This window comes from Myripristis murdjan, chromosome 16, assembly GCF_902150065.1.
Source record: "Myripristis murdjan chromosome 16, fMyrMur1.1, whole genome shotgun sequence".
Classification (NCBI taxonomy): domain Eukaryota; kingdom Metazoa; phylum Chordata; class Actinopteri; order Holocentriformes; family Holocentridae; genus Myripristis; species Myripristis murdjan.
Genome location: NC_043995.1, coordinates 4,132,875 through 4,143,378, shown reverse-complemented (window position 1 = coordinate 4,143,378; position 10,504 = coordinate 4,132,875).

The following is a 10,504-nucleotide window of genomic DNA, read 5'->3' as shown; positions in this document are numbered from 1 at the left end:
TGTAGGCGCCAGGCTGTGGCCCAGGCTAATCTGGACACACCTAGTGTAACGTTCAAGGAGCGCTCAGCACCCTTGTCTGAAATCCTGCAACTACAAGCTGTTTGTATTGTAAAAGAGCAAAAAAGACAAATGAAGAGAGTGTTTGGGAGTTATGGGGTGGCTTATTGGACCCTGGTTGGAGACCCTGGCCTGAACAGAGGTCCGAGTTGTGAGCTCATTCAGACGGAGGCTGGGACTTCACATGCTAGCGGCCATTGCTCTGTGGGTGGTGCACAGCAAGGGCGGAGGCCAGCTTATTAGCTGTCATGCTTGTGCCCACATATTGGATTTCTGTGTAATAACATTTGGGTTTCTGGTGACTCCTCCTGCCCTGTGTTCGGTCCAGACTCTATGCTTGGCCCCAAAACCCGGGAGAGGCATGTGAAAATATCAAAGATGCTGCTTTAACCCTGATGAGAATGTATGACGATATCCACAGGCAACACTTGTGTCTCCTTACATCTCCTTCACTTCACTGCAGCCGAACAGATTTAATTTATCTGTACTTTATTCTCAAATGGCAGTTGGGAAGGAATTTATTGTGTTTTCTAAGTGAAATAAACTATGTCATGAAGGCACGGAATTTATGAATGGCTGTCATAAGAAGTTACATGGCAATAATATATGCCTGACCTCTACGGGATCTCGTGAAACAAATCCTAATGACAATGAACGAGAAAGTTATTCCAGCACCACTGTGTAAACTTCCCACAAGGCTCTTGTCTTCCTAGCTTTAAGAATTGTTTATGAGGAGAATAAAGTGTCGGGAAGGTGCTAAAGGTGATCTATGAGGAGACTTGCACTGAGTCAGAGGCGTTGCGGAGGAGGGGCTTCGCCGTTTGGGCATTCATGTCTCGTCTTATAGCTTCTTAACACTGATTGGATTGAGGAAGGGCAAGGGACGCAACGTCTGGGGCGAGCGTGTCTCTGTACCTGCATGTTCGACTCACAGGAAACAGCACAGCACATCCAGAAGCCACTTTTCAATAGATTATACTCACTTCAGCGGCAGAGAGCACTGGATACTGTCATTTAGAGATAGTTTCTCTTTAATCAGATGTTCTTTTTGGATAATGGAGAGAGCTTCCACACTGTGCCATATTTCAAGATATGGACATTTTTTATTTGTTCACACTGCAGGCAGCGCAAGCTGAAGGATGAGGGAAACTCATCCAATGTGTGGACAAGCTTGTCGGCTGGGAGAAGTTGGCTCAATAAGCATCAGCTGTCAACAGACAATCAGATGTCTGCAGTACCTCATTTTCTACCAGCGTGTTTTCATTTCTTTAACAGTAATCCTGCATGACAAGTGCAAATGGATGAGAGTTTGATTATAGGCACTCAAAGCTTCCCTGTGAACCCTTGTCATAGCAGCCATTCAACATGAAATAGCAAGGTGAACCAGGGGCGTGTCTAGAAGGTAGGGGCACAGACTGTGGAAGGGTGGCACACTGAAATTACATTTTTTTTAAATGCCCTACAGTCTTAGATCATAATAAACGGTAGGCTGAGGTATGAATAATAGAACTATTTTATTTACCCAAATAATACACAGAGCAGTGTAGCATCCAGCATTTAGAAATCTTATCATACTGAGTAAAATGTTATTTGTTTCTTTGAAAAAAAATCCTGCAGAAGCGGGATTTGCTTCTCTAGCGATTCAGGATGCAGTGACTGATACCTTGATCACCGTTATCTGCAGCTTTTTTTTTTTCTTTGAAATGATAAAGGTCTCAATGTTTTGAGTCCTTTTCATCCTGCTAACTGTGTTCACCTGGTGAACACAGTTATTACTAATGACATTAATTAAAGTTCTGTTCCATCAAGTGTACCAGAGCCTTTCCAGTGAGCCAGTTTGCTGATAGACCTAAACACCTTGAACGGAGTAGAACAGACTTTCCTATTCAAATCAACATACCAGGATGGTTGGGGCAACAGCCATTTTTATGTGTATCTCTGTCATGGTACCAGGCTAGCTTCCATATCCAGCATTTTGGAATCGGGATGTAAAACGTTGGCCAAACTTCTGTTTTTTTTTTCTTTGTTTTTTGCCGCACTTCCGTTTGATCACTTCCCTGCAAACTAGCTTTACTAGATTTTTATTTTCTGTTTGTTTTCAGTAGACCTTCTCCATGGTAGCTGTATTGACCTGAAATGGCAGGTAAAAACTGGTCTTATTAATAAAATCAAAGTTCTGTTCCATTAAAGTGTAGCAGAATCTTTCCTGTGCAGGACCCTGGCTCTGTTCAACCCAAATGGAACAGATCCTTCATTAGAGTCAGCAGTAACACTTGTGTTTCCTTGCTATTTCATGGCAACATGGCTGCTGTGAAAAAGCTCCATTATTGCTACGGTTAGCCGTCACTAATGCATGGTGAGCATTTGAAACTGCAGTGGAAACAAGAGGAATTATCTCACCACGTTGGCAGGACTTTTCATTGTTTTGAAGTTCATAGCCATATCCAGTTTTAAGACTATATGACTGTGAATGTGACTTGTTTGCTAAGCATGCTTCCTCGCTGACTGGAACTGCGCTGAACACAGGAGAGAGCCCTCACCCTCCACCCAGTAATGCTATAATGGCTATTGCCTCATGTCTGGCTGTGACAACAGTCATGGTTAGCAGTCATAACAGAACAATAGCAAACCTCAACAGTCATAATTCTGCATCGCAGGCAACAGAGATGCTGGGCATGAACACAGCCCCTGAGGCCGAACCAAAATGGAGCACCGTCAAGGTCACGGTGCCACAATCCGCTCAAGCACATTGCTATGGGAAGTGGGAGATGTTGAAACAGATGTTTTTCATATTGCCTTTGTGGTGTGGAGTTGATGAGTGCTCTGTTACATTAGCACAGCATGCTGTGCTGCTGTAGGAATCGCATTCAATTTCATCTCTCCCTAATTACACACAATAAGCTCTCACTCTCTCAGCGTCGATTTACACGGATGTCTCTCAGGACCCACTCCGGCATAAGAGTCATCAGCTCCCCTATACCATTTTCGGAGGTAACGCTAGCGTGTTTCAGTATCCTCTGAAGGTCTATTAAAAAGGCCCTCATGCAACATCATTGAGACAATTTGCATTAGAGCATCAAGCGAAAGCAGCATGTGTTTGACTTTTTTTTTTTTTTTTTTTTGTTGAGCATTAACTTTTCCCACGAGAAACAGAAATGGTATCCAAACACTAGAACCCCAAAATAAATAGCCTTTTATGATTAACTTTATTGACCTGAAGTTGAGGTGGGAATATTTAGGAGTTTCCAAACCTGGACACTGTTGAAATCTCTCAGCCCTTTATTGCCAGGATATTTTATATTTATCCTGCTGTGCCCTCAGTGCACCTGGGTGTATAAATAAGACAGGATCTGTGCCGTAGTCGTTAATGATGTTTGGAGACAAGGCACGGTCATGAAAACGCAGTAGTTAAGTGATAAATAATGACCCGATCTCTTCCAAAGTATGCAGTCTCATGTGGACGGATCTGACATTGTCCAGCTCTGCCGGATAAATGACACGCATCCTCGTCTTCCGTCTCCTCTCGCCTCCTCTCTCTCTAATTCCCTCTCTCTCTCTCATACACACACACACACTCACACACTCTGCCATCCCACCCTGGGAACAGATGAAAATGGACATGCAGTTAACGATATTAAAAGGAGTTTGACATTGGCAGTCTCCATTGCCCTATACCTGTGTCCCTCTGTCCCGTCCCTCTTGTCAGAGAGAGAGCCATTGGGTTTCATTGACAAAGTGGGTCATTTCCCAAATATACAATCACTTTCACACCGCAGGGGCCACAGTGCTGTCTCCTCTATGCACTTGCATGCCTCCCTGTCAGTTTTGGAGGGCACATCCGCACGCAGGCCAGCATTTCAATAATAAGCTGCATTTTTATAAATCATTTTGCATCCATAAATGTCTGTTTTGCTTTTCTTTATCAGCTAATGAGCTAACACAATAGGGATTAAACTTGTATCCAGTTCATGAAAGCTTGCTGTTCTCAGCACACTTTCCAGGGAAAAATCTTCAGGTGCACAGGAAGGGCAGACCTTGTATTTGCCTTCGCCCAACAGAGCGGTGTGTCTCCGCTCCGTCAGCTGGATGGATTTCACATGCACACATTAAAATCAGCTGGACCACCTTCTCTGGTTGCATTAAATATGCAGCAGCTAGACGGATCTGAGATGGATGGTGTGCTCAACGGAGCAGCCATTCACCTCCATTCATTCTCTTTTATATCATGAGAACGTGTGACCGGTATGTCGTTTCATTCAATAATACTGAAGAAGTAGTTTTACAGCGGAGTTTTATCTTTGGAGTTTATAGCGCTTCTGCATCTAATCCCCTGCATGACATCAGTTAACCAAACATGGCACCGAGGCGGATGCGGTGAATTGCAACATGGTCATAGTCGCATTAATGTTTGTCCTTGTGTCTTTTTGCCAATTGGCTTGAAAATTTAATAAAGTCTTCCTTGGCTCAGGACCAACCTTTCTACAAAGTTTCATGTAAATTGGCTCAAAACTTTTGGAGATATCTTGCTTGCAGGCAGACAGACAAGACATTGTGTCTCTTTAATTATCTTTGAATTCGCTTTTTATTTTATCTTATTTTATTATTTATTTATCATTCCTTTTATTTGTAGTTGTGTGTATGTATGTGTGTATATATATATATATATATTATATGTACTGCCTTTTATCTCTTTTGCTGCCCTTGTCTTTCATCACCCCTCTGTTTTCTTCCTGCTGTTTTCCGTCTTTTTTCCCTATTTGAACCATCTTGGTCTTGTTTGACTTTCTGCTGTTATTTTGCCTTCTGATTATTCTGCTTTGCTGTGTCTGTCAAAACTCTGTTTTTAAAGGTGCTACATAAATAAAGATTATTATTATTTATTATATTACTATTAGAATATTATTATCATATTTATTATTCATTTCATAACCTCTGCCACTTCCTGGATGGAGGTAACAAGAGTGGTGTGTTTGGGATAAACAGAAGATCTGTATAGTTAGGGACAGTTGCCATGGCTGAAGAGACAAATGAAAGAACGCTGCAAGAAGTCAAACTCCACGCACTCCAGTAGCTTCACTGCAAGAGCGCGTTCCTTGTATCAAGGCTGTGTCCTTACTGTAGTGGCTTGGGTTCAGTTTCCAGCCTGCATGCCATCCCCTCTCCCTCCCCTGCCTTTCATGTCTGTCTCCACTGTCACTATCAAATAAAGCAGAAATGCCCCCTTCAAAAAAAAAAAAAATCCAAAAAAAAAGTGTAATTCTATCAACAGAAAATTCACGGAAAAAGATGCTACAGCGCTGGAGATGCTGTTTGATTGGCAGGTGATCTCTGGGAACTATCTTCTTAATTATCAGTTTAACACGCGCATTAAACACAACGCAACATAATACAAGAGGAATGGAAAATGTGCTGTCATTGGGTATCATTCTCCCAGTCCTGTCTGGCCGGTCTCTCAAATAGGAACAGAGCATTAGATCAATGGAAACAAGTGCTACTCGGGACTACCAAGAATACCAGCATTACTGCACTGTTAGAAATAAAACAGGCTGTAACTGCAACCAATCAAGCCATCATCTTCATATAACGTTACAAAACTTCGTCTTGAAGGGCATTTAAGCTGGAGTGACTCATCATTTTCACACAGAGCATCCTTTGCACACGTCAGAGCTCTCACCGTCACCCTTTCACCCCAGAAAGAGGTTTATATTCCAGTTCAACGCAAAACGCCAACAGCCCTAAAGCCACACAAATGCTTCTTATTTTCACTGCAACCTCTCCATGTCTCTTTCATGAGGCTTTTGCCAGAGCAGGACGGCTCTTTGGGTTTAGGAAAGAAAAGGCCCGACGGCTGCCAAAAACGATCGGCGGTTGAGAAACAATGGCACGCCCTGTGCGATTCTCACTGCTCCTCGAACCCCAGACGTTCTCCGCGCAGTAATCCTCTGTTCCTTTTATTTGTCAGATCATGGTTGCCTCCACCAATTGCTTGTGTCAGCTTTGGCCCGGGAAGACTGAGACGACCTGACCAACATGGTGGTCTCTCTTGCCAAAAAGACACAGAAGAAAGGAAGAGGGAATGAGAGCAATGCTTTAATTGCTGCAGGAATCTAGACAGTTTGGGAAAATTTGTTTGAGAAATGTGCGGGTAATAAGACAGAGGCGAGGCGAAGTGGCAGTGTGATCCAGCGGACTCGAATTTGCTGCACTTCCAGTGGCGACTTGTGTGGCAGACACTCTTGGCTGGGCCCTGGCCATGTTGAGACAACACTGGAGAATCATAACTAATTATATACGTGTGTGTGTGTGTGCGTGTGTGTATGTGTTTGTGTGTATCAGAGATGGGCGCAGTGGTGGTGGTTATGTAGACGCAGGGGTAAGCCATGGGTAATTGATGTTGACAGATGTGGAAGGGGTCTACTGGTCCAAGATGCAAAGGGAAACAATTGAGGAAAGACGAGTGAGCAGAGCCAGTTCTCATAGACATGAAGTCAACACACCACAGCCTGATAATCGAACTCGGAAATATGTTTTTTTCTTGGGTCTTTGCAAACAAGGGAGGTCAGTTTTCAAGGTTCATCCTTCTGAGATACTGTTTTAATTCATGTCATCAATTGGCTTTTCAGCTGAAAGTGATCCTGGATGAATTTTGCACAAGGAAAGGACGGGGTCGTTTCTGTGCAGTCCTAGGTGTAAAAATCTGCTTCAACACTAAGGCTTCGGGGTTACATTGCAAACTGCGAAAGTGATTACCATCGCGGTTTTGTCCGTGTTTCAAACGTCTGCTGCAGTTTTATTCACTGTTTGATACTGGCAGAAAATATTTGACTAAAACACAAACTTGTGTCATGAAATACCTATACTCTCATTCACTGTTGAAAAGCACATAGCAAAGAGACATTTATGCCCGTTTCATAGAGTTTATTGGAAAGGACGAGCAGGGGGATTAATGGCTTCAGCTTTATCTTGGCAAATCAAATTCCAATAAAGCTCACAGAAAAATTAAAATCTGGCCTGTGTGAGCACTAAACGGTGACTTGATTGATGTAGGAGGGTAAAGTAGTTCCAAAAGCCTGCAGGTGATTCTTTTACAGGCCGATATCCAATTCAAACTGGAGGTTTTATTAGCGCAAGGTTGTTGATACAGGACTGCTCATTTCCTAAATGAAGTGCCGCTCACCTGGATTTGCCTGTCAAACAGAAAGATTTATAATTTTCTGGTCATATAAGATTTCAATATTTAAACTGCAGGACATTCAATTATAACACCCTATTCCTTGATAAAACACAGATAATCTGAAGAAAATGAGTCCCACGAAGCACAACTAAGGGTCATGTTCTGCACCCCTTGTGCTGGCTGCCAATAATATTACATGGTGTAATGCATAAAACAGACCATTGTCATGACCTTAGATGGACAGCAGATGTACACAGACCAATAATTAACGAAAAAGGCACAGGGGGCTTCTGGAAAAATGAAACAATGGCATAATTATTCTGTAACCACACAATGAAAATTGTTAGTTGCAAATAAAAATCAAAACTGTAACCCCTTTGTTGCAAATCTCAAATGATTCATTGTCATTATAGGCATTCCATGAGAACGCCAAGATGGGACTTGAACCCGGATCAACCACTTGGTCTGTTTAATGATTTTATGTTCCCTGAAGTCACTCTTTAATTGCCCGAAGTCACTCTTTAATTGCCCAAATGACTGAAAAGAATCCTTTATTTAATGTGTTTTTGTATAACTTTGATGACTCCAGTTCAAGCCTCCCTGGGTGAAGGCTGCATCTCAGGTCACTGCGTATCGTTTTGAAATGTCAGCACTTCATGCACCTGCTACAGATATTAACATTAAAAATTACAGCGTTCTTGCTGTTCAGTTTGTCTTTAAGCACAATTTAATACCACATTTATTAGAAAATTTAGGGTTGCTCTTAAAGAGGATCAGTTTCAGAGTTATGAGCATTTCATTATGAGTTATTATCTTTATTTTTTTTTACTTTGGCTTTCTCATTTCCTTCCTGTTCTCCCTCTCATTCCTGCTGTCCTCCTCCTCCATCCTCTTATATATATGATTTCCAGACTGCGCATTTTGAACGTCTGTATGTTAGGCTGAGTCCAGGTTAATTGTCTTCTACCTTCTTCAGTCCAGGATGCCCTGCTGGCTCTAAGGGGTTTGGCTGAGGGCAACTGAGTGATGGTTACAGACCTGGAGGTACCACTTGCTGAGAGAGAGGCCTGATAGATGGAAACCATTATGGGGGGTAGGGCCCCTCCAGGCCTGGGTCAGAGAAGGCCAGGCTAAGACCCACAGAGAGCCTAGATAAATATGGATGACCTGACAGGAGAGCACGATTGTAACCCCACACACCCAGTGAAACCCAGGGACCATTTTGTAAATTGACTGTTCTTTCAGTGTAATATAACCCAATCAAAACATGGACTTGAGTCAAAACGCCTCACAAAACCTAATAATGACAAGTGCAACATTTTTAGTAACGTACTGATTTGCACGACGTTTCTCTTGTGTGCCGACCAATTAAGTTTATACCGGTAGCTGCACTTAAAATACTGATTAACACCTGTGCAGGGGCGTGCAGCGAGCCAGAGGAATGTGTGGAAGCTAGAGATGAAGTGATGCCGCTGTGGTGGGCTGTGGTCGGGTGCCAGTCAGGCCATCAGGCAGGAGAAGGCCATCCCCGTGAGGGAAGATATCACCATAGCCTGGTTGGCTGACAGCTTCAGGGCCCTTATTGAAAAATCAATGTCCATTTGTGCGTCCAGCTCACCTGGCTGTCTGCCAGCTCGGCTGAAGTCACCTAATGAAGCCTGATCCCGTTACCTGATTCCTGATTCACTGAGTCAAAGTGACTTTGCAGCTGAAGTCATCCACCCATCAGGGACCTCGGGGGCGAGTTCAATAGAACCATGCAGCGTGCTGTTGTTGTTGTTGCTGTTGTTGTTTCAGTTCCTGTTCTTCTTGTTCTTTGTGTTGTATGATGGCATCCCGACATGCAGATCTTACGGATCCCTGCTATCACATGCAATCACGATGACAGCTCATCTTGCATGTCGCCTTGCAGGGAATGATTTTCAGGTCAAATTAAGGAGATAACACAGGGTATCCGCGGGGTCTTGAAAAGTATTAAAAGGTGATAAATCAGTTTTGGGAAAATTAAGACCCTTAAAAAGTATTAAAAAGTCTTACCATGACTTTATAAAGTCTTAAATTTTGAAAGTATTTTTTCTGAATTAGCTGTCCAAGAGTTTGAGTCCCAAAATTATCATAAAAGTGTGTGAATCCATTCATTTTTATTAAAAAACAAAGATGAACTGGTACATAAAAAACTAGGCTATTGTGGGTGCGTTCGTGAATTGTCTCTGAGAGCGCCAGAGCGAGCGAGCGGGTGGAAACTCAGAAGCACAAAGTACGCTCTGATGTATCATAGTGGTCTATAGTCTTTATCACAAACTAAAACTGTTCAGTTAAAAATATCACTGATGTAAATGGTTACAGCTTGAAGTGGCGGTGAGGTATTAAAAAAATATTGAGAAGGTCTTGAAAAAGGTATTAAAATGAACTTCAGGATTCCCGCATATACCCTGTAACAGTCGATTCTTGCGATCACTGTCACTGTTCTAGTACTGAAAAAGCAAGGTAACCCTCTGCCTCACAGCATTTCGTAAATGAATCATAACAGGATGGTCAGACAATACCAAATTGCAACCTATATCCTTGACAATACAACGTCTCCACTGAAGATTTTAACTGTGGTCATCTCGTCAAGCTTTGCGGACATCCCGTGGTACTGACACAGACGAGAGTGAGGGTTTCCTTCCAGTTACTCCACTCAGTGTGCCATTAGATGGAATAGAGGGCCTACAGTGTGGTATTGTGTGTTGTGATTCATTTTTAGCCCATACAGGGACTGTGGTCTAATTGTGTCCGGGAAACCTTTCCCGTGTGTAAACGCTCGGCCACTCCGACCGATCATTATGCGAAATGTCAGATGGCTTTAAAGTTGTGGCTGAGGCAGCTGAGCAGCAAAGCCACCCTTCTTCAGTGGATTAATGTTCTCTGTGAAGTCTCATCTGTCCACGGATGAACGGCCGACAGCGGCGGCAGGAGGCTGTAATCCCTCGGCCACAACAGCAATGCCAGATCCAAGGTGGAATGAAACGTCCAACTGTAAAACCCCAATCAGAATTAAGATCCCCGTAAGTCCAGTGGACTGGGTCAGCAAGCTGATCCGATGTCTGGTGATTACTACAGTATATGACGCAGATATACAATCCCTCTCCGACTGGGAACGGCGTCCTTCCCTCTCGTCTTGGAGAATAAAAGGAGGTTTTGATGATGAAGTGTTTGGAAGAGCATTTCTGATGTACCTTCACTCAAGGGTGAGTCATACCAAGAAGGGGTGGGGGGGGGGGGGAGTTGAAG